The following is a 25,478-nucleotide window of genomic DNA, read 5'->3' as shown; positions in this document are numbered from 1 at the left end:
AGTTATTAAGAGTGATTATATCCATTTTACCTGCGTAATAAATTTAGTGGGGTAATATACATTGTTGTAATTGTATTAGATCAGTAGTGATTCATTTTATTTATTTTCCTTTAATGAACATTTTGGGGTATATTTGCTAAATTGCAGGTTTGATAAAGTGAAGATGTTGCTATAGCAACCAATCAGATTCTAGCTGTCATTTTGTAGAATGTACTAAATAAATGAAAGCTAGAATCTGATTGGTTGCTATAGGCAACATCTCCACTTTCTCAAACCTGTAGTTTAGTAAATATACCCCTTTGTAGTTTTAAATGAAACCCTAAAAAGGCAAAATGTTGGGGCTCCATATGTATTCTGCCTCACCATTGAATTTTTTAACATTGGCCTTTTAATAGCGAAAACATTTTACAGCAGTATCTTGATGGCCAATGGTTTTGACACAAAGGTCGTTAGGCCCTTTTGTCTAATAATGGTGGAACAAACCAATGACAAGTTTAATAAATGATCTTGCTAGAGATGTTTCACTTTCTGGATTTAGAAGACATCAGTCATTCACAACTCAGTGACCTTCATTACAGTTTTGATCCCTTGGTTACAGATAACCCAATTGCCATTTAAGATATATTTTATTTTTTAGGGGGTAGGGGGAGCAAAAAAATAAGTTTACTCTTAAAAAGAAAAATATAAAACAAAGCTGCATTTTATGCTTTATGTACTCATGAGCATGAGGTTTCTGTAAGAAAAATAGCTCTTATTGTTTTTTTTTTCTAGATCTCCTGAGTGACCATAAAATATTTCAAGTAGAATTGAAGTTTATTGATCTGCTGTCAAAGTAAAATTGCTCTCTGTTGGCAAAGCACTTTTGTGATTCTGTAGATATACTGTGTTATGTTTGCTGCTTACCCCTGAAGACTTTCTGTTGTCTTCTGAAAATAAAATGCAACCGTTATTCACTTTTAATAATTATGATTCCCAAAGTATTGTAGATAGATGTTGAACTTCATAATCGAAACTAGCGTTATTTATCATACAGAAAAATTGAGTCAAAACATATGTATCTATGAAAGGGGGATTTATGAAGCTGCCAAAATATGGCTCTACAGAGCAAAGGATGTATTTGTACTAGTTTATATGAGTTTGAACATGGCTAGGGGGATGTAACAACATTTTGGGCCTGAGTCATTAAGGAAAGTAAAGCATGAAAAAGGAGTAACCTGGGCAAAACCATACTGCATTGAAGGGGGAGGTAAATTTAAAATGTGGGGACAGATTTATAGTTGGGGAAGGGCATGTCCTAGATCAACTGGAAATTTCAGTGTAAATATAAAATTATCAAGTATTTGTGTGCAAGATGAAAAAACACCCAGTATTTCATTTGTGTGCAAAATAATAAACTAATTTGCACCCCTTGCATTGTAACATGGTTTGTTCCGGAAAACATTTTCTCTTTTTTTTCCCCCTTACTTTCCTTAATGACTCAGGCCCTTTGACCCTATTGTTTGGAGAATTGGGGAACGAATGCAGGCTATGGGCAGGAAAGTACTCACATTGTACAGACATGCAAAAATGAGGTAGTGATTATAGGGCTGATGCAGAGTGGGGCGTACACCAGTTAACATAGCATATCTAGCGTGAAATTGCTCCGCTTATGGCCAGAAAGTGGGTGCAAGCATATCTTCCTATGCAGACTCGTGTGAGCCTTGCACGGAGGGATGGAACAAGGATGGGAAAGGAGCGTACGAATGCAGGACGAGTAGAGTAAAGGTAGGTTCACGCAATGTCGCTCATGCAGTTCTGCAGAAACATACATATACACATGTTAAGAGAGTTATGTTTTGCACCAGCTATAGGGCAGGTACATATATGCGCTGATGATTAAGACTTTTTATAAATCAGGCACATATGCCGTTAATGCAGAGGCGGACACATCTCGAGATGCATACAGCTCTCCATAAGGACAGAAAATAGGATCATTTCTGTAGTCTTTTTTTAAAGAGTAATTTACTCATGTTTTGCGTCCAACTCTCTATTAACCTCTAGAGGTCTCATTTAGCTTTAGGAGCAAAGTTAAAAAAAAATGAGCACATTTGCTCCTGAATAAATCATGCAAGGGCGCAAATTAATTTTTTTTTGCATGCAGGGAAAATACTGTCTGCTTTTACAAGTAGGATACAAATAATGGTCAGCTTTAATTTTACGCCTCACCTCCCAACAATAAACCTGTCCACACATTTAAAGTTTTTCACCCTACACTGCACATTGGTTTTGTCAAGGTGCATATTTGCCTCTTTTTTTTTGCTTTGCTCCTATCTCTAAATAGATGTTTCCATTTAGTGGCCAGCTGAAAGGTCAATGCCCTCACTCAATCAATTACTGATTTTCACATATGTTCAGTGAGGGTTTTAATTACCTACTAGTGACTTATTTAAGACATAAATAAAGGTGGAATAGTAGTATATAGGAAAAAAATACAAGAGTTGAATTTCGGGGACAGTCCAAAGATAAATGCAGGACATTGGTACTATTTTTGCCATGAATATTCCTATGTCTGTGCATAATCCTGTGAATGATTAATCAGATTGGGGTTATTTCCCAAAGAGGAATTCAGGTGTACTCCTTTATAAACAATAATTATACAAACATATTGTTCAGTTTCGTGCAGTTGTATATTCTTATTTTTGTGTCCCAATAACAGTAGAAAATAATTTATTTTTAAAAGGGACACATGCACTAAAAGTTTACTGAGGGAGTTTTTCATCATCATCATCATCATCATCATCATCATCATCTATTCATATAGCGCCACTAATTCCGCCGTGCTGTACAGAGAACACACTCACATCAGTCCCTGCCCCATTGGAGCTTACAGTCTAAATTTCCTAACACACACACAGACCGACAGAGACCACTGGTCCAAAAACATGCTAGCCAATTACCCTACTAGCATGTTTTTGGACTATGGGAGGAACTGTAGCACCCAGAGGAAACCCATGCAAATACGATGTGAAGATACATGGTTCCCAAATCACTCAAACATGGTATTAGAGGAAAAATAGAAGGATGATTTATTCTGCAGAACAGGATAAAATACAGGACGGCCCATTAACAAAAGCAGCTTCAACAAGTGAGGAAATCAGTTCAAATAAATCCAGTAGGATAGGTACAGCACGCCCCCTTAACAATAGTCAGCCCAACAAGTGAGGAAATCAGTTTAAATAAATCCAGTGATATAGTTTCCACAGCACATCTCTGGCAGAGCATCACCTCTTGGCCAAAGTCAGTCACATTCATATCCAACTCCCAGGGGAGTTGCAAAAGGTCTCGATTGGTGGGCTTCTCACGCTATCCAGCCCCCTCCCCTACCTCCCCAGGTGTCCTCCATCAGGTGACCCCTGCTGGGTCTGGCTCCTGCTGATGGGACACTGAAAATAGGTAAATCATGCTGTTTAGGGAATAGTGTTACGGGCTGGCCTATCTAATCATGCCCCAATCCTTATATTTAGCTACCTATATCACCATCTTGAACACTTCTCGTCCCTATAAAATTTACAAAGATCGTGAGTAAGCAACAAGATAAATAGAAGAGACTCCCAAAGCAAGAAAGTGGCTTCATCCTCTGTAGTCTACCTATTCAAATGCCCATGTGGCTTATGCAAGATCAGAGACCACACAAACAAATGCATGCATCTGTCACCACAACTTAAAGTGTTACATGCAGCTAGACATTTTAAGCAAAGCATTATGCCATCATACTGTAAAGTGGAAATCAATACTCACACTTGGAGACGGCAGAAGTCTCCATCTCGAAGGCACATCAAACTGCAGTGTTCCTGTCTGTAGCATACACTGCTGGAGCAAAGCGACCAAACTAGCAGCTTTGTGTAATGAATAACTGATATGGGTATGGCGGTAATATTTGGCTGGTCAATTTAATGAATTCAAAGTTTTTCCTGACCAAAGTCAATATTATATCAAACCAAATTGCAGGAGATTGATTTTTTTGCTGCATTAAAATTAACTTTAACTGTGAAACAGAAAGGCTTCAAAAGTTTTCTTATTAATACTGATATGAAGCAAAATAACAAAATCTGTGGTTCTTCTTATTAATTATGACTATGACACTATAATAAGTAAATTGGATTCACCCTGATCCTAGATGTGGATCTCACCAAATTCTTTCACTGTGTCCATTGCCTTGCACAGGAACAATATAATATGATTGCGATTCCCAATAAGTGTGAACTGCATCACATTCACAATCTACTCTAATATGACGATTATGTAGTATTTCTAATGACTGATTGTTATTTTCTGTTGAATTCATGTATAACAATGTATATTGTATGTAACCTTGTAATGTAATCTCAACGTGTGCTAGATGACATGAGTCTGAACCTATGCATGTGTCAATAATCTTTTGAAATTAGCCAGAAAGAGATAGATAAGCATCTCTGAGGAGCTTTCTTTTGGTATGCAGAGGATGGGGACCTGAGCAGCCAAGCCAAACAAGCAGAGGTGAGAACTCAGGTCCTGTGAATAGATCTCAGTACAAACCTAGCTCAATTTGAAAGCCCTGTGACATTTGGGAGATCAATCTGTCCTTATTGACAGCTAAACTCCAAAGATGGCTGGGTGAGAGCTATGTGGAAGAAGGTTTTAAATCTTCTGATTTAGACATGATAGAGCATTTTCATGAGGGGGTCTATCAAGACTGAAATGTCCCACAATTCTCAATTGTGTTCCCTCACACACCAAGTCTTAACTAGTAAGAAGTGACTCTGGTTTTATTTCCTATTTTACATGTGTACGTGATTTAAGTGTTAAACTTTAATAAGTGGTTTTGGTGAACATAATAATAAATACATTCTTTGTGGTGGCAGAAATGGTGTATTCATTGCTAAGTGACTAAGGTGACGCCAGTCACGGCCAGCTTTTCAGATTGCTGTATCTGGGACAGGCTGGGCATTCGTGACATAATATGATTAGGATTCCAACTACATCACATTCACACTCTGCGCTAATAGTTTATCTCTTTGACAGGTTTAATATTTGGAATCGCTGTGTCCATATTGTCAATGACCGTGGTATCTCACAACAAGAACAGCACCATGCTTCTCTCTCAGTTATATATACCAAAATAGCTGATAGTCTGGGTGGAGGAAGAGGGTAGCAACCCCTAAATTCTGATTAAGAAAAAATTTGGCCAAATTTGCCAATTAGTTTATGGGCCAAAATTAAAAAAGGTCATGAATCAAACCAAACATGTGCCTAACTTTACACAAGTTAATCCGTGCATGATACTCATGCATTCTAGTCAAATCAAGCTACTTAAGGTGTTAAAAAAGGTTCTTGTCATGCATTTGGGCCATAGCCCAGGCCTCAACCACCAACCACTCCCCACTGTCACTTCTCCTTCAAGAAATATATATATATATATATATATTAAATCTTTATAAACACTTTTAACAATTAACAAATTAAATTAACAAATTAAAAACATCTTACTATACCAAATTTCAGCCCTTTCTGAATTTTTTATTCCACACACACTAAGAATTTAGTAGGTCAGTGTATAACTCCGCCCAGCAGGTGGCGCTGCAGCTTGGTTTTATTTTTTCCACACACACACACAGACAGACTAACACACGCCACTAGACATTTATATTATAGATTATATGTATCAAGAGGGACTTTAGAAATGACAAAATCTTTTTGTTTATATATTCACTATGAGTCAAAGGTTTTTTGCTTCTCAAATTATGTGGCTTTCAATAAAAAATTGTCCAAAAAGGACAACAAAGGACAGTCCTGGCTGGACTGAGATAGTATGATGACTTCTTTTACAAGTGAACATTTCATTGACTAGGAGCAACAATGTAAAACCATGTCTAAGCTGTGCCTATTCATTTTTCTTTGGCCAACCCCCACTTGAAATCACCAAGCTTATTTTTCTTGACTGTTTGTTTGACATTATACTTCATAGTAAGGAAATGAAAGGTATAGATCTATAAACATGTGGTTTTAATCAAATTCATTTTTTTAGCCATTTACATAGCTATTTTCAATTCTCATGATCTATTAAATCGCCATGTAATTTTCCACAAAAAAAAAAATTAAGAAAAATTATTGCGCATCTATTAATCACAGAAATCATCAATTTCTGCATTGTGAATTGTAGAGCGAGAAGGAGGGGCGGATCTTGTTAAGGGCAATTTTCAAAATCAAATCACCATGAAAATCTTCAAGAATAATCTCACATGCTTCAGACAATAGAGATTACCTGATCAAACACTTAGATTTTCATTTAATTGCAACAGACAATGCATTTCAGTGAGTCTTTACATGACATCCTGAGACCTGTGAGTCTGCGTGTATTACTGGCAGCCATACTTGTCAGCCCTCAAGAGAGATTTTGAAAAGGAGATAATTATTTGTAGGAGGACAATTATAAAAAATGATCATAATCAGGTGCTTGCTTAAAAGGTACTTATCTTGCTTACCTCTATGTGGAATTACCGCTTTAATGTTTTCAAATTAAATTAGAGGGTGAAGGAATGATTAGAATAACACATTTTTTTTGTATCAAATTAAAAGTTTCTGAACAGTGCTTTTTAAGTAAAATACATCATTTATTTTATTATTTTGATTTTAGCCCAAAGACATTTTTTTTTCCAATTTACATAAAGCACACTGACTACCGCTGGTTTTGGCAACAATAAACAAAGCAAGTTTCCTAACAGCCGTCCTACATTTTACTCACAGAATCTATTAACCAGCATTGAGTTCTTAGTACTTTACAGTCAGTTTTTCCTGACAGTCGTGTCCTCAGAATGCCCATCACGTGAACAGAGATTAATTTCCTCTGAAGGATTGTCAGGCGCCGCTCCCGCCAGGTGCCGGGAACAGACGCCTGTCTTTGCCGACAAACCTCAGGCAACGGGACGTACTTCCGGGTTCCGCCAGGCGCGCATGGGAAGTAGCAACGTCCCGTTGCTAGGCAAAGGCAACGGGACGCTTTTTCCCCTCAATATCAGGCTACCTATCAGGGCCAGTGCCCTACTATATAAGACTCCTCCTTTTCCTGCCCTGGTGCCAGAGTATTGGTTTCAGCTTTCTCCAGCTAGTATCCTGTTCCTGTTCCCACATTCCTGTTACCTTTGGCGTTTGATCCTTGGCTCGTCTCTGACCATTCTCTGTTTCACGATTTGGCTCCCTCGTTTATTGAATACTGACCTTTGGCTTCCCTCGACCATTCTCCTGGATCATCCTTCTGTACCATGCTACCGTTTGGCTTCGACTCGGACCGTACGACTACTCCTGCAAACTCACGCTGCACTGCTAACTAGCCTGAAGGACTGTGACCTGCGTGCCCCACGCAGCCAAGCCCATACCTCCTTGCGGGAGTCCCTGGTGAATACCAGGGGTACGTTAGACTCTGCGCCTTCCTGCCTAGTAGAGTCAATACCAGTCAGCGGCATCTTCAAGTCCGATCGTGACAAGGATTTTCTTTTCCAGGTGTAATTGCTAAATACAAACGAGTCCAGGTGTATTTATTAATGATACCAGCTAGCCAACCATGGCCCTAGAACAGGAATGAATTTAAACAACTATTCAAAGTGTTCTTCCTTGTATTATTTGATATCTCTCTTCAGTCATATGAGAGAACCTGATGGTGGTTAGGCCGTAATGCACACAAATGCCAAAAACAAGATTTCCCTTTTTTAGGGGGGGAGGGAGTATTTTAATGGACATCAATGGTTGGAGAACATACATTTTTGGAGTGTGTCTGTAGTTAATTTTTTTTTTGGTTGGGCACAATGGACAGCATTTGATGCCATTTCATGGGAGACAATAATAGGGTTTCAACAAGGTTTTTCACCTAATTAAAATACATGAAGGAATAGTTTTTCTTTATTAACATAATCAGAGTTATACATATTTTTTAATGATTACAAAAAGAAACATATCCCTTCCAATGGATTGGGGCAGCACAGTGGCTAAGTGGTTAGCACTTCTGCCTCACAGCACTGGGGTCATGAGTTCAATTCCCAACCATGGCCTTATATGTGTGGAGTTTGTATGCTCTCCCTGTGTTTGTGTGGGTTTCCTCCAGGAGCTCCGGTTTCCTCCAAAACTTCAAAAACATACTAGTAGGTTAATTGGCTGCTATCAAAAATTTACCCCAGTCTCTCTCTCTGTGTGTATATGTTAGGTAATTTAGACTGTAAGCTCCAATGGGGCAGGGACTGATGTGAATGAGTTCTCTGTACAGCGCTGCGGAATTAGTGGTGCTATATAAGTGAATGGTGGTGATGATGATGATGGCAACAATACTACTTACCCAGCTGTAAAAATGAAAAGCAAAGTAAAAAAGGAAACAACTGAGTGGCTGCCATTTAAAAACGACAGCCATATCCAGTGCTGAAAAGAGCACTGGCTTATCCTTGCCACACTGAGAGCAGTGGATAGGGGGACATGCAGGACCCCAAGATGATAATGTTGCCACTCCAAGCCATAGAACTGCTTAAAAAAATAATTTACATTAAGTATACTCACATATATATATATATATATATATATATATATATATATATATACACATATATGCACATTGCTTTGTTTTTTTTATTAAAGAATTTCTTCAAGACATTTTTATTATCCTGCCCTCTTCTTGCCCTTTCTATCACTGTCGTCTTCCTTATGCACTTTTATGCTTCCTTCCTCTTCCTCCCAATCTATATCTCTTGTGCCACTCAGTGTAATAATCAGCACTGAGGACAGAGTTGCTTTATTAAACTGTTTCCAGCTCTGATTGGCTGGTTCCTGGAATAAATTATTTTCAGGAATGAAGCTTCATTACCAAGTAAAAATGGTTAAGTAAGTAAGTAGGCATAATCTAGCTTTAGGACTATTTCCAGCTTCTCAGGATTAGGTGCTCTAAAAACATAGCAGTTATTATCAGTTAAGGAGTAAACATAAATTGAATGCTCTGAAGAAAATTATACTAATTGTTCCTTATCAGACAAACAACATCTGGTTATCCAGCTGTTGCAGAATCAAGACGTGGTTTGCCAAACTTGGAACTTCACAACAGATAGAAAGACATGAGTCTGTTCTAAATTATACGACCTGAATGATGTCTTCTGTCTTATTGAGATGTCAGACATGTTGGTTCCATGCATCTTGTTAGTGAAGAATACCGAGTAAAGCCGCCAATGCATGCAGATCTTTCCATTTTAAGTCATCTTTAAAGAAATGAGTAATTTGCATCAGAAGTTACACAGTTTTGCACAAATGTAGGGACACATTGGTCATGTAGAATTGGATACATTTGCATCCCGATTGTAAGCAGGAAAAGATGCACCCTTATAAAAGCGCATTTACATGCATATGTTTATCTTAAGAAGCGTCCAGGTGAACATCAGGAGCATGTATACTTATATCCCACAATAGTGTAGAAAAAACGTGGACATGTGGCTTGACAGTGTTAGTAGTAAAAGCTAAAGGCACATTACCTTATTTGTACACAATAAAATAACGTAATAAAGTGTCATATACACAATAGTGTATTGACACTGATATTAATAAATGCTAAAATTGCATATCTCACATAACATATATTTAAATACAAACACAAATACAAAATACAAATAAAATTAATTAAATACAAATTCAAAAATGAATCTTATTCTTTCCAGCAGTAGTCCAAATGAAAATATCAACTATGTAATGCAAATAGATAGCTGAAACGTCATATAATATAGCAGACACACTATTGTTTTAAGCACTATCGGCTAGAGATCAATAAATAATCACCAAATCATAAGTGGCTAGCTAGCAGAGCATTCTGGGAAATAAGGACAAGTGATGCACCCTAGCCCTCAACTATAATCAAATTAACTTTGTGCCCTTGCCGTTGTATCTGTTGTAGTGGAAAAGTATTGCCATTTGTCTTATTTTTTTATTTAATTTCTTTATTTTATATATTTACTTTATATTTGAAATACTTCGATTAGGAATCTTTTGTATTTCTAACTGTCCAATATTTTAAACATTTGGATTTTAGACAATAAAATTAATTTGTGTATCAAATTACTTTTGATTTGTATTTTTCTGTGAGAATATATTTCATGTACACAAGTGGAATCACACATGTTGACGGATATCTGTATAATAAATGTCCAAAGGCTTTTTTTCTTTGGCACAAGTGGGTGCAATAGAGACTGCATATTGCCCTTACTTATCACACAGTGATCACTATGGGTATGTTTTATTTTGGAACACAAATGATATAACGAAAAGAGATACTGTGATCTTGGTAGATGACAAACTTTACACAGAATTCAGCTTTGCTGTGTCTAACAACCACAGGTGGACATCGGTGTAAGATTGCCCAAAGTATTGATATTATCAGCACTGCGTGAGTGCTTTTCATTACAAAAATGTAATCTACTTATAACACTCTATACACTTATTACACTCTTTTTGATTCTACACTAGAGGTTCAAGGATTAAACATTAAAATTAACTTTGTTTCTGAGCTTGCTGCACCAGCCATCCAGAACCCACAAAAAATAAGTTCCTGACAGGTGTATATGTGTCTCCATCCAGATCTACCACAGCCGTAATTACATGAACACGCCCTTACTGCACTCTGCCTAAGCTCACCCGCCTCCTCTCTCCACATCTCCACTCGTAAGTATAAGAAACATTCTGCAACAAAATCTGCTTCGGGTCTTTGTGTATATTTATTCGGTACGCATGCGCAGATGTACAACTAACTTTACATAGAGTTTACATTTCAAAGTAAAGGGATATAGAAACAAGAGGTAATGGAATCTTTGGACACTGTAAGGTTAATTCATGAAATTGCAAACTTTTAAAAGCACAGTAAGATCGTTTTTTTGTGAAATCTCACACCTACTTTTGTGCAAATGTAACCAATCTTATCCGTTACCGGATGAACTTGCCGGCCAAGATTATGGTGTTTACGAGGATGCAAATGTTTACACTATCTAATGGGATAAGTTTGGCGGATTGAGTTTGTTCCTTACTAGGTTTTGAACTTTAGTGTAAAAACGAGATTTCATTTTGTGGGGCAGGATTATTTAAATGAGCTGGTCGTTAAGGTAAGTGAGTAAAGGACAGGGTTTTCCTTGCCTAGAGACTTTGGGAGCTGCATTTAGATTTTGCTATGGAGCCTAAATATTCTTGTTACACCCCCATCCCTGTGCCTTCATGCCATGGGCACAGTTGGCAGGTGGGTTGCATGGAATTTCACAACTGCCAACAATTTTCAACTAAAAATCTCACCCCCAAATGTATTGAGCTGCATAAAAATAGAGTAGGAAAGAAAATGGGTAAAGTAATTTCTTTGTATTAAATACTCCAGGGGCCGGTATTGAGGGGAACCAGGAGGAGCACAAACTAATATCCATGTCCCCAACTTAGAGATGCAGTAATTCTGTTCTGAAATTGTCAAAATGCAGAGATCACTATTCCCTTCAATGAGACTTGATTAGACTCTAGGCAAATTTCAAATTATGGTTTAATAAAACTAGACAGTCTAATACTAGGCATAATTGTGGGAACACATTCCATACTGATAAACTGGTTTCTCTTTTTCTATCACTTGCCAATAATTTACCATATTAAGGCCATTACTAAAGTGAATTATGGATGTGACAGTTTTGGACACGGCTGGGCATATAGTAGTGCAGTCTCTTTATGTCTGAGGTGTGTCCAATTTTATCCTTAATTTTAAGTAAAGAATGTTTGAATATGTAGATATAATTATACATGAGGAGAATATAGTGGGGCACAAGCCACTTCCATGTGATACGAAAAGGGTGCCTTTCGAAACACATATTTAAAATAGAAAATAGAATATTGATGTCCTCAGTATACTTTATTTGTTGTGTAATGTCATAGGCCATAAAGAAACATTCTGACAAAATCTACACATGTAAACAACCTGAAGTTTAAAAAAGTAAATTAGATGAAACAGAGGCAAGCGTTTTGCCCTCTCATTATATTCATTATATAGAAAAATGTAAAACATTTGTCATGTACTATTGGCTAGTACAGTGTTCATTAATGTAGCAGAACATTGTGTATCCCACAGCAATAAGTAGTTCCTGGATGAAGTACCATTACCAGCATTAAACAGCTGTCGGTTAGATGTTCCAGTCTCCCGCGAGGTTTCCTATTTAGCTGTGATGCTTTATATATGCATTATTTCCCATTTACAAATATAAAGTTAAGCTTATGGGTGTACTCTATGTTAAGTGCATTCACGTGCATTGTCTTTCATTATGTTACAAAGTTTGTCATTAAATAACAAGTTAATCATATAATTTAATCATCTGCTACAACACAGCATGCTCTGCAAAAACAGCAACTGGTAAGATATATTTTGCTAAGTGTGGTGGAAACTAATCATATGATAATAACATAAGAGGAGGCATAAGTATATATATATATATATGTATATATATATATATATATATATATATATATACACAAGTTAACCCGTGCATGATACTCATGCATTCTAGTCAAATCAAGCTACTTAAGGTATTAAAAAGGTTCTTGTCATGCATTTGGGCCTAGCCCAGGCCTCCTCAGGGGAAGAGCGTTACTTCCCGATGCAAGCGCCCTTTTTTTAACGTGGTTTTGTCCACATGTCACCACCTCATCATTTTTCTCCATCACCTCATCCTTCATCTTCATCGCCACATCCTTCATCAAGCTACTTAAGTTGTTAAAAACTCCCCACTGTCACCCCCGGCAACCACCAACCACTCCCAACTGTCACTTCTGCTTCAAGAAATATATAGGTCAGTGTATAACTCTGCCCAGCAGGTGGCGCTGCAGCTTGGTTTTTTTTTTACACACACGCCACTAGGCATTTATATAGTAGATGTATGTGGATTTTAAGAAACATGCCTAAACATTTATGTTTTACTTTTGTATTTTACTTTCTGTATTTTTTCCTCACATAGGTACGATATTGATCATGCTCACCTATGTCTGATGTATAAATGCACCTGGAGCAAAGATGCAACAGTAATAATAATCAACTTTTTCATTTTTATTATATTTTAAATCTGAGGGTACAAAATAGAACAGCTAGGGGTATATCTACTAAACTACAGATTTCAAAAAGTGGAGATGTTGCCTACAGCAACCAATCAAATTCTAGCTATCATTTTGTAGAATGCACAAAATAAATAACAATCTGGTTGCTACAGGCAACATCTCCTCTTTTTCAAACACGTTGTTTAGTAAATATACACCTTAGTGACTTAAAACCCATTAAAAACATAGTTAAGGTCTTGTGCAAAGCTAAAACAACACAGAAAATCGGTCTATTTGTGAACATTGAATCGTTTTAAAAAGTGTTTTATATTAGAAGCGTACTGTAATTTAATAAAGCCTAATATGCCATAACTAGCCTCAATGCGATTGTGGCAAGGCTGCTGTAGCTTTCATGTATTTAAAAGTCTAATTTTCACATCCAAGCCAGATTGTGCTTTAGTAATGTAGCCCGTGGAGAATACTAAAAGAGAGAATGCAAATGAGGAAGTATGATAAGGACACAGAAAGAAGAGTTCTATAGAATACAATATGATGAACACGAAAAGGAATGAGAGAAAAAAAAACGTATTCTATTTCTAAACAAGGTTTTTATATAGGTAATTACAGATAAAACATATATATTGTCAGATGAAAGATCCACTTTTATTAAATATACCTGAGGTTCAGCATAACTATGCAATGTATTACATATTATATTTGATAATGTAATAACATTTTCTTCCATATTACAGTATCTTAACAATAATTTCCATTTAAGGGACATGCATGACTAACACCTTAGCAGATCTACTAACAAATGCAGTCCTACTTGTCTTGGTGATTGCATATACTAGTTCAAAACATAGGTTATTCTATAGAGCAGATACAATTCTGGTCATCACTGTGATGTCCGGCTGCGCACAGTACTGATTACTACAGTAGAGGAATCTCCACTCATTTTTTTTATTGTACCTCTATAAAGTGCAAGCAAACATTTGCATAAAAATCTACCCCTATGACTACATTTTTTTTATTACACTTAAGAAGTGAAAAATAGAGGATTGTACCGACTTTTACACTATTACATCTAATATTGTGTCAGCTGCAAACTGCAGAGTATTTTAATCCAGACTTCTATACAATTTACAAACAAATAAAACAACATTGGTCCTTAGAAAGTTTCTCTCTGAACATGGTCTTTTAAACGGTGCCTTTAAATTAAAGCTGATAATGTGAATAATTCATGTCAATGTTTATCTAAAATGAATGTATTTGTTTGTGGACTACTTGGTTTCTAGTTATTATTATTATTTGGCAGAGGTGAAGCAGTAATTAACCATTTGCAGAATCATAGAACGCTACATGACACATGCCTTTCAAAGGCTTTGTAGTGAGTTAGAAGACACATTTACAACTAACCCTTGGTAGAAGCAGCTCATGTAGAGTTTTTGTTGTTTCAGGCAAGATTACCCTCATTTCTGTAGTCCGTGATAAAGATAAAAGTTAGACTAAATGGCTTAAGAGAGAAGGTTAAGGGGGTGCGTGACCTAACAACCATACCAAGCGTATGTGCTTTGGATCGACTCCCGGCGCATCTGTCTGTTAGCGTGGCTGCAGACTACCTAGAACCCTGAATTGGGGACCCGCTGTCGGCAGTCCTAGTGGGAGTCGGCATCTGCACCTTGTGGAACTTGGTGAGCTCTTTTAGAGCCGCGCCACACAGGTCTCCTCACTGCTGATCTCAGACCCCGCCAATTTTCCCACTGCGCGGTGAGACTCGGGTCCATATCCCACCCCGCCGTCACTGAGTTATGTTAAGGAACAGCTACACAGAGCTGCCCGAGCTGCGGAAAATACATCAGTTCTGGACGATATTCAACATCTCTGCAGTGTCGGACTGCGGCATGAAGGGCCCACCGGGGGACTGCAACACTAGGAGCCCACCAGAGGGGGCGTGACCAGCCATCATAGAGGTGAGACTAGACACTAAAGGGGAGTGGTCAGCCCACAAAGGACAGCTAGCACCATAGTGTAGTATATAAAGAATGCATTGTGTGTATAAAGAGTACACAGTCTAGACCTGCCCCTTAGATTGAGCAGAACAGTCACCAAAAAAAGGGATTATCCCACTATACCAGACTTGGCTAACCTGTGGCACTTCAGGTGTTGTGAAAACTACAAGCCCAAGCATGCTTTGCCAATATATAGCAGCTTATTGCTGGAAGGGTATGCTGCGACTTGTAGTTTCACAATACCTGGAGTGCCACAGGTTAGCCAAGCCTGCACTAGACTCAGATCATTTGACAGACTGTCCTACCTGTTCTTCACTTTTACCACCTGTGGCTGCTGGTTTCTTTAGTTGCGGCTTGTCTGGATCCTGGAATGTTGGGGGCCCTATTTGGAAAAAATAATGGGTACATTTAGAAAATTCCAACCAGCCCCTGCATTAAATCAATAGGACTCACAATTAATACTTAGGCCTTCCTCCAGCCCCAACATTAAAGTAATAGTATTCCCATTTAATAAACATATTTCCCTCCCTCCAGACAGCCCCTGCAATAAATTAATCGCTTTTACGTATAATAAATATATCTATTTCCCGCAACTGTCTCTGCCATTAAATAATTCATATTCACATTTAATAAATAGACCTCATGCTCCTTAAACTCAGCCCCACATTCCATTCATAGCCTCCAAACCACCCCATCTTAAATGAATAGTCCCCACTATAAAATTAAATTGCCCCAGCTTCATGCTACAAACAAAATAGCACTCATTATTTAGCCACCACCTACCACACAAACATTACATTGCCACAAGCCCGCTGTGCCATCACACACACATTACTGTGCCCCTTCATCACCATGGTGTGCCTCCTTATGATCACACTGCGCCCTCCATGCTGCTTTTGCCCCCTCCCTTCTACTGGCCCCCATTCATCACCCTATGCCATGCTGCTTTTGCCCCCCCCTTCTACTGGCCCCCATTCATCAACCTGTGCCATGCTGCTCTGGCCCCCCTTCACACTCTGCCATGCTGCTTTGGCTCCCCCCTTCACATTTTGCCATGCTGCTTTGGCCCCCCTTTCACACTCTGCCATGCTGCTTTGGCCCCCCCTTTTCACACTCTGCCATGCTGCTTTGGCCCCCCTTTCACACTCTGCCATGTTGATTTGGCCCCCCTTTCACACTCTAGCATGCTGTCTGTGCTCCCCCTTTTCAAACTCTGCCATGCTGTCTGTGCTCCCCCTTTTCACTCTCTGCCATGCTCCCCCTTTTCACTCTCTCCTCCGTGCTCCCCCTTTTCACTCTGCCATGCCCACCTTCACTCTGCTGTACCCCCCCCTTGCTTCTGTTCCTTCACTTACCTTTTCTCTCTGCTTCTTTCTTCTCTTCTTCTTTTCTGTCTTCTGTCTATTATCTTCTTCCCGACTCCTCTCTGTGGCGCTTCTCACTGAACGTCGGGCGTGATGATGTTACGCCCAACATTCAGTGTGAACGGAGCAGAGAGGAGTCAATGAGCGCCATGGTCACGTGAATATTTTTTTTTTGTTAAGTTTCTTGCTCCCCCCACCAACGAAGAGGGGAGCGATCAGGGTCGGGGCAAGCACAATTACACTGCAAATTACATTGTATTACCTTAAACATCCATCCAGAATAACTTCAGTTGGATTAAATATTAAATGAAAGACAAAGTGAACACTAACTGTACCTATGTGAAGATTTTTTCCACTCTAAAAAGGATGTTGGGTGTAAAGTCCAGTTTAAAATTTTTACTTTTGACTTGTACTTACAGTGTTGGGCAGACCCTCCCCTACATACAAAGAAACTAAATCTCTGGAAACCTGAGGTGATCACACAACTGAACAACATGGAAAATGTAAAGCTCAGAGCGCTTTAAAAATTGATGCTTTGTCTTTGGTAGTTATTGGAGTTTGAGAGGAAGAAAAATATTACACTTTCTGTCTTGGGAGTCTCTTTGATAAATAACCCAGTACATCCCATCATGCACACCTTTTTAAATAGGTTTTCATCCATTGCATCGATGAAAAATACAAGCAGTAAAATAAAGAAAAAATGTATAGTACGTGTTATTAAATGCATAGCACTTCATTTTGGGCATCAAGGTGGCTAAGTGGTTAGCACTTCTGCCTCACAGCACTGGGGTCATGAGTTCAATTCCCGACCATGGCCTTATCTGTGTGGAGTTTGTATGTTCTCCCCAAGTCTGCGTGGGATTTCTCAGAGCGTTCCAGTTTCCTCCAACAATCTAAAAACATACTATTAGGTTAATTGGCTGCTATCAAAATTGACCCTAGTCTGTCTGTGTGTGTGATAGGGAATTTAGACTGTAAGCTCCAATGTTTTGAGTGACTTCTCTGTACAGCGCTGCGGAATTAGTGGCACTATGTAAATGATGATAATGATTTCTTATGTATGGTATCTCCAGAGTGTACCTCTCCCCACCCCCCCCCCCATACACACACACACATTACCAGAGCACAGCACACACCCTTCACAATATGCACTGATTATTATTATTATTATTATTAATATTTATTTATAAGGCGCCACAAGGCATCCGCAGCGCCGTACAGAGACAAACAAAATCACAATACAATGGGAGACAGCACAGTACAGTAAACACAGCAACTCAGTACGCTCAATGCACAGCTAGAGAGGGCGGGGAAGGGGGAGGGAGGATCCGCAAACGACGGGGCCCAAGAAGGAGGGCGCGGAAGACAGGGAGACCCCCAGGGGGGAGGAGGGAGCGAGAGTGGATGTGGGGTGGAGGACCCTCGAGGAGGAGGGCTAAGTAGCTGGAGAGCAGAGTTAGAAGTGGTGGAAACAGGAGGAGAGATGGCCCTGCTCAGAGGAGCGTACAATCTAAGGGGAGGGGTGGACAGACAGAGAGACGCAGGGGAGAGAGGGAGAGTAGGGGGACAGAGGCAGAAGATAAGGTAGGAAGTTAAGTGGGAGACAGAAAGGCTTTAAGAAAAAGGTGGGTTTTTAGGGCCCGTTTGAAGCTGGACAGATTAGGGGAAGTTCTGATGGAGGGAGGGAGCTTGTTCCAGTGGAGGGGATTTATGATATATCACTGATTTATACTATACCCTCCCACCACACAACACAAGCTTAACCACACACCTTTACTACAATAGTTGACACACACAATAACTTATATGTTTATAAAACATACATGAATGTAATGTATTATATGAACATCCATGCTTTACATCTATGGTAACAGAGTAAACTAAATCAATTGAGTTTGTATAATATACTCTGTTTACTGTTTTATAATAGATGAGTGTTACAATTAGAATGTTAATTAAAAATGCAAAACATTTTAAATGAAATTACATCTTGTGTGCAGACTTTCTTGGAAATATATTCATTTGTTTATTATATAAATATTGGTCCTGTGGATTTAGGAAAAAAATATAATTATATTTCTTAGGTTAAACCAGAACAACCTTTGTGAGAATTTGTTTGAAGGTAATAGTCATAAATAGTGTTATTAAGTTGTCATCCTTACATTTGCCAGACTATTAGGTCCCAAACCCCATTAGTACCCTTTTACAGTGCAAAGCGCAATGTGGAACACAAACAGCGTCGGAACTTGATTCACCATAGTAAACACCAGAATATTAGAAAACATTCTGTAATTTATTGATATGTAAGTCAGTTATTATTGCATTTGTAATAAAGTTTTATACATTTTTAAAATCTGGCTTCTCTTCATCCTTTTCTACTCTATGCAATTACACATGTCACACACAAATTTGCCACCTGTAATAAAGACAGTCTCCATGACCATTGCACTTTTCTAAACTTCTAAGTTAATAATTAGAGAACAGGAGTCATGTCCCCATTTACAAACCCTCAACCACCATCAATGTTTTCCTATGCTGGCCTCTTGTGATTGTCGAGACATTGAAATATAGTCATAGAGCTTTGATAATTTAGTGATGGGTGACTGTAGTGTGAGAGTGGGTCATTTTTAATGGGGATTTTCTGGGTTAAGGGGTTCCCTAAAAAACAGTCCAAATATCCCTTCAATGCTATGATTTATTTAAGCAATACGTACTTTTAAATTGAACATGTCAAACTTTATTTGAAAGAGGTGGTACTAAAGTGGTAGCAGATTGGACTTTGTGGTGATGGTTTCATTCTTGCACACCTCATAAGATTGTTCTGCTTCAATGCACTTTTGTTTTGTGAATGCTGCTCCTGAGTGCAGACAATATGTATAGGATAACGATGTGTACCGGGTGAGCAATTGCTGGGAATCAGTGAAAACCAACAAGTTTTGTGGTGCACTTCATAAATGACCTCCATGTTTTATTTAGCATACCTGGAAAACCTTATCTCTATGGATACAACAGGAAGTGTATTTGAAAAATGAAATGTGTTCTTTTATAGTGTTTAATGGAAGGATAGATGAATATTGGAGCAAAATATAATTATAAAAAAGTTTATCAAGTTCATCTTATGCAAAGTTATTTCCAGCAATTATATTTAGAAAGGAAAGCAACCTTATCAGGAGCTGAGGAATTATTCATTTGACAATTAATGTTTTAGTGGCTAGGGTTTCCATGTTTCCCAATTTTCCCAAGAGACTCAAGGATTATGCAGCTGAAATCCTTAACTTGAACTGTTAATTCAGACTCTTGATAGCACTGAGTAAGATGAATCAGTGGGAATAGGTTTATATAAAAATGCTGTTCCATTTAGCACCCCAAGGGGTTCTTATAGACTGAACAAATTGTATGTAACATGAGTTATCAATCCATTTCCAATAAATTGTTATTTATAACTTGTAATACATAGCCTTGAACAAATTGATGGTTTTTTTACTGGATTGGTTATTATCTGAATGATAACTTGATGCTGTGTGGACTTTAAGCTGTGGTGCTGTGTTTAAATAACACACTGTTTTGTGTCTGAAATCCAACCCCCCACTGTGAATGACAGTCATTAGATCCGGTGCTGGGATCATGAACCATATATTGTTCAAAGTGACATGTGTTAAATGCCAACATGCTAAGCCAGGGTTTCCCAAACCCAGTCCTCAGGGCTCCCCAACAGTACAGGTTTTCCGGATCACATGTCACATAATTAGGACCACCTGTGGATCTGTTACAATGTGTCAGTCAGAAATGAATACACCTGTGCTCCAGCAAGGAGATATGGAAAAGCTGCACTGTTAGGGAGCCCTGAGGCCTGGGTTTGGGAAACCCTGTGCTAAGCACTCCCACATTTTTAACTGTAAATCCTGTGATGTCATCATGTGATACACAGAGATTTCCTTGAAAAGAAATACACTGTTAAATGCGTAGGAGAAAAGAATCAGGTATCCCTTGAAAAGCATTAGTAATTGATCCTTACAAATTGGATCTAATATTAATTGTAATAGTTAAATATATTACTAATATATACAATTTGCATTACAGCTATTAACGCTAAAATAGTGGAGATCTATTGGCATCTCAAGTGATTCTTCAATATCTCCCCAAGTAAATAAATAATTGAATTGGCAATTTGGGAGACAAAATTTACAAAAAAATGAAAAAAGAATCATAACATTGCTCTAGGCATGAACCTCCTTAAACCTTAAAAAATACTCAACTGGTATCCCCACATTTTGTAGAAATAGGCAATAATTAATGACTACATTAATTGTGTAAAAGTAACTATGGCAAGAATTGTTTTCCAATTTTTTTAATGTCTGTAACCTAACAATATATTTAATTCAATAGGCAAACAAATTAAATCCCCATCTTTTTCTGAAAAAAAAACAATTAAGAAAAACAAAATTAAATTTGCACAGTTAGATTAATTAATATCAGTTATTCCTGGAGAACGCAGCATAAAAACAGAAAAATCATTCTTATCACTAAGGTACAATAATAACAAGTAGTGGTTATTTTCATTTGTTTTTCATTGCATAAAAAGATGGGATCATCCCAATGAGCAACATGTACTTTCCAATCATTTAAATACTCTTATTTTATTGAACAAGAAAAGTTCTATTTTAAAATATGTAACACATAAATATAATGTTCTTTTCAAATTTATAGCAAATATTCATTATCACTTTCAAAAACTCTGAATCATAAGGGCTTCAAACAATCCAAGTGGATAAAGTAGGCTGGAAACATTTACAATTCAAACTGTAATTTTCACAGGGCACATAATGAATCTCTTATTTAGAAGTTGGTTCATCTCACATAATGTAATGAAATGTTCTCCATGCATCAGAGAAAGTACAGACTTGTTGTTCCTCCAAGCTCTTCTGTGACTCACTCCAGTTTTCAAGACTTTTTTGTAATTCTATTAGGCAAACCACTACTCTTCCTGAATTACTTTCTTACCTGCAGTAATAGAGTTAAACTCCAACACAGATACAACTGTTCCTTTGATAATTCCTGTCTTAAAGTTTCATAGTTTGACATGTCCCTAAGCAAAAGCCGTGGCTCCTAATGGTGATTGCTGTATGATATTGTATAAATCTGCAAATATATTTGCATGAACAGTAGGTTACCTTTATATAAGAAATTAAGCTAAAGAATTCTGCTACTATAGTCATCCCACAGTTTTCTCTAAACAAAAAAAAATCTTCCATGCAATTTTCCCTATACTCTGTAAAGGAACGTTTAAATAAACCTTTTTCCAGTAAACAGAAAACTTATCTTCAATATAATTTTCTCCTATACTCAGCAAATAAAAGATTAAATAAAACTTTTGCCCAGTCAGTGTCTGTGTTAGAAACTAGCATAGTGCAGTTTGGATTTGAACTTCTCCCACGTTGGAAAAAAGTCATTGCACTGCTGACGTGATTAATATCCACTGAAACACAGCGACATGGATCCACTACAGTACTGCTGGTTAGCAGATATGCAAGTGATTAAAATGAGAATAATTGCAAATGCTGCTCTACAGAAGGAAATGTCAAGCGAGTGCTGTCTCTGGGGTTTTATGGTGCATCACACCAAGGAATAAAATACTCAAAGAAGAAAGGATCATCATCATCATCACCATTTATTTATAGAATGGTTTCCTCCGTGTGCCAATATGTCATCTTAGTGTGTTAACAATTGTCGACTTATTGGATAGCAAAATAAGTTAAAAACACTTTGGGCTAGATTTACTAAGCTGCGGGTTTGAAAAAGTGGGGATGTTGCCTATAGCAACCAATCAGATTCTAGCTGTCATTTTATAGAAAGTACTTAATAAATGAAAGCTAGAATCTGATTGGTTGCTATAGGCAACATCCCACTTTTTCAAACCCACAGCTTAGTAAATCTAGCCCTTTGTCTTAATATCTACTTTCTAATGTATACAAGCCCAGACACTGATTTATGTTCACAATATCATCAAACAAGGTTCCAATGGTGATTTTAGAAAGTCTTACCCTATTCTTGCCCAGTTCTTCTGCTTCCCTTTATTCTCCTTTAGTGTCCAACCACCATGCAGGTGGAAGTAGGTCCTTTCTGGTGTAGCATTGCAGGTGGCACCTACATAGTGACTGAACTGGCGACTGAGTCCTATAGAAAACGCATTGTCAGAACATGTTGATATTTGTTTCATACACTGGAGCTAAAAGATCTCTTGTGGGAATAAAATCTGCACACTGAGTAAGGTCCAAGTAAATGTAAAAATGTTTATAAAGTGAACCTGAAATTAGATAGCGGAGTGAGCTGAACACCTCCACAGATCAGAGTAATGATGTTAGACTCCTGTAAAACTGATGCCGGGTGATTGCAGTGTGAAATGCACTTCTATAAGAAATAAAGTTTATACTGTATATTTAACTTGTTTCTACATAAGCTCACCTGGCCTGGTGCCTGATTGTAGATCTCTGTCTGCAAATGTACTATTCTGTCTTTTAGCTACATTAACAGCTGTGTCTTACTTTGAATTATGATTGTATGCCACCTGCTCCCACCTTGTACTTGTTAACTGAATAAGTTTCTGAAGAGAAATTGTTTACTGTACATTCTATTTTGGACCCGACCTCACTAGTTATTCTACTGTACTAAACTGTTCTGGTTGCTCAATTTGCTCTCCTTGTCTTATGCTTGTGGACTGCTAATGTGTCGTTGTCCAGCATTGCTTGTTACTACTGCCCTAATTAGGCAGTTTAAGTTTAATAGTCACAATATAACTAAAAACTTCTCCTGTGGATAATTAACACTTCTGGTGATGTGCATTCTGTCGCCAGTGAATTTAAATTATTATATCATGCTTGCCTACTTTTTAAACTTCTCCTCCGGGAAATCCTGGAGGAGAAGTCATGTGACAGGGGGTTTTCCCTCACCTCTGGGAGGATGTCTACTCTCGGACTCCCGAAAATTCGGGAGCCTCCTGGAAATTCCCGGAGAGTAGGCAAGTATGGATTAAATGTAGTTGTGAACTGTAAAATAATGATAATATAATAACAATGATTTTTCAATTTTAGTAACAAAGAAGTATTGAAATTGAATTAAAACTTGTTATTTGTTTATCTTTTAAATTAAAAAATACTAATTCTTCAATCTTCAGCAGGGGCTGGCTAGGGTGGGGGACAGACGCCTCCTGAGCCAGTCCTATTGTGGGCTACCTTGGAATGGATCACTGAGCTACATGCATTTTTTCCCCCTTGATAAGTTCCCAATAGGCTGCCGAGTCAAGCCAAGCCGAGCATCCATACCCCCTCCCTCCACCCAGGGCTAGAATTTGGCAAGGGGAGAATATCTGAGAAAACTCAGAACATATTCAATTTCATACAAATGAAAAGTATGTTTGGGAGAGGATTTGATGAAGATTACATCTTGTTTTGATTTCATTCACCCTTCAATAAGTGGAAATGAGCTTAAAAATGTAATATTGAAATTGAAATTCATAGCTTCTTTGATTTTTGTATTCATTTTTACATTAACTAAATGAACTAATCAATGGAAATGTTCAACCTCACTCTTGTAAAAGAGCCCACTAAGAAAGTAAAAAATGTTTACATTTTATTATTTGGAGCAACTTTTACCTGGACAACTGCAAATACAGTTTCATTATCTCTTTGTTTTCATATGTTATTGCTGTTATGACTACTTTTAGATATATAATATACTATTACTATTATTATTATTATTATTATTATTATTATTATCATTATATTTAGATCTCATATATTTTATAATTTATTCTTTTCCATTAGCTAACTATTTTTTTCATTTACTATTTGTTATTTTTAATTATCATACATTAATAATCTATGTTTATTTTGAGTTGCTCTCTTATTTTTTTTCAGAATTATATTTTATTTCTTATCTTTTATCTACTATTATTTTCTTTTACTTTTATGCACTATGGGGCTGGTGCTGAGTTGGATGCATAAGTATCCAAAAAGTAAGGCCTGCACATCAATATAGCATATTTACACCTGAACGCTGAGCAGTAAATATATATAACTTTGCACCGGTAGAATATGCACCAGTTTTTAGTCAGGCAAATTTACACCTAGATATAATTACACCCAACCAAAATACAGTTTTTTTCTATCCTAAAACGCAATCATTATTAGGTTTCATTTAAAAAAAAAAAACATATAATACAGCAGATTTAATCTTCCGTCTCGTGTGCGAATGACAGTAGCAAAAAAATAATTCAAAAAGACACACACAAAACTACATACTAAAAGTACGAGCAATGTAGAAATCACCATCAGAAGTAAATCTGCAATTAGTCAATTAGAAAGGGCTAGTTAGTGCTTGCTACTGTTATCACCATCAGAGTGTGTTTATACCAGCCCATAGTCACCCACAAGTGATACAGCCACGGACAGGTGTACATTTGTTCCAGTTCAAGTCTGCCTCAGATCGCATTTCCACACACATATCCTTACTCTGCTCGGTTTGCGTTTGTTTGCCCTTCCTTCCCTGTTCCACCTCTCCAAACGTAAGGAGGCGCAAGTGTCAGATATGCATACGGACATAGGCTTACAGTTCTTTGTGGGCATGTGCGGCACAAATTTGAGTCTATACTTTACAATATTTTGCGTGTTTAATATCTGTGTTTGATCATTTATTTTGGTCTTTCTTTCATCACAACTGCAATCAGGGGCGGCTGGGCCGGGGGGCCCCGGGCCGCTCAGTCTGACTGCTGTTTGGGCCGGACGCCCCCTCTCCCCGTTGAATACAATTTCATGAATATTACAAGTGGCTGCATCAGCGCACAGGCGGCCGCATCACATGACAAGCAATGACGCGGCCGTATAGCACGTCGTGTGATGCGGCCGCCTGTGCGCCCCCCGGGCTGAACTTTGCCAGCCCGCGCCTGACTGCAATATCTATAACATAACACTTTAACACCTCCTTTCTACCCTACCCCCACTTATTTCCCCTTCTAGCTCTCCTAACT

The sequence above is a fragment of the Mixophyes fleayi genome, chromosome 9, assembly GCF_038048845.1.
Source record: "Mixophyes fleayi isolate aMixFle1 chromosome 9, aMixFle1.hap1, whole genome shotgun sequence".
NCBI lineage: Eukaryota > Metazoa > Chordata > Amphibia > Anura > Limnodynastidae > Mixophyes > Mixophyes fleayi.
The sequence above is the reverse complement of the archived record's forward strand: the minus strand, read 5'-3'. Positions refer to the sequence as shown.